Consider the following 298-nt stretch of genomic DNA (forward strand, 5'->3'; position numbering starts at 1 on the left):
AGGTCTATGAGTATGATAACCAACAATGTGTTTTTATTTAACTCTTTTTTTCGAGTTCGCCTTTTTTTATCATTCTTTCATGAACTCATTAGACACCAATGTTTTGAAAATGTTAGCCAACCACGTGGCAAGACTTGAAGAATAAGCCAAGAGTTTTTTTCTCTCTAACTTTTTTTTTTTTACTTTTTTTTTCTTTTTTTACTTTTCTTTTTACCTTTTTTTTAGATTCTTGCACTACCTTTTCTCCCTGTTACATATATATCAATTGGCCTAGATTTTTCTCTTGGATTTTTCTCAT

Source organism: Penaeus monodon, chromosome 20, assembly GCF_015228065.2.
Source record: "Penaeus monodon isolate SGIC_2016 chromosome 20, NSTDA_Pmon_1, whole genome shotgun sequence".
In the NCBI taxonomy this organism is placed as follows: domain Eukaryota; kingdom Metazoa; phylum Arthropoda; class Malacostraca; order Decapoda; family Penaeidae; genus Penaeus; species Penaeus monodon.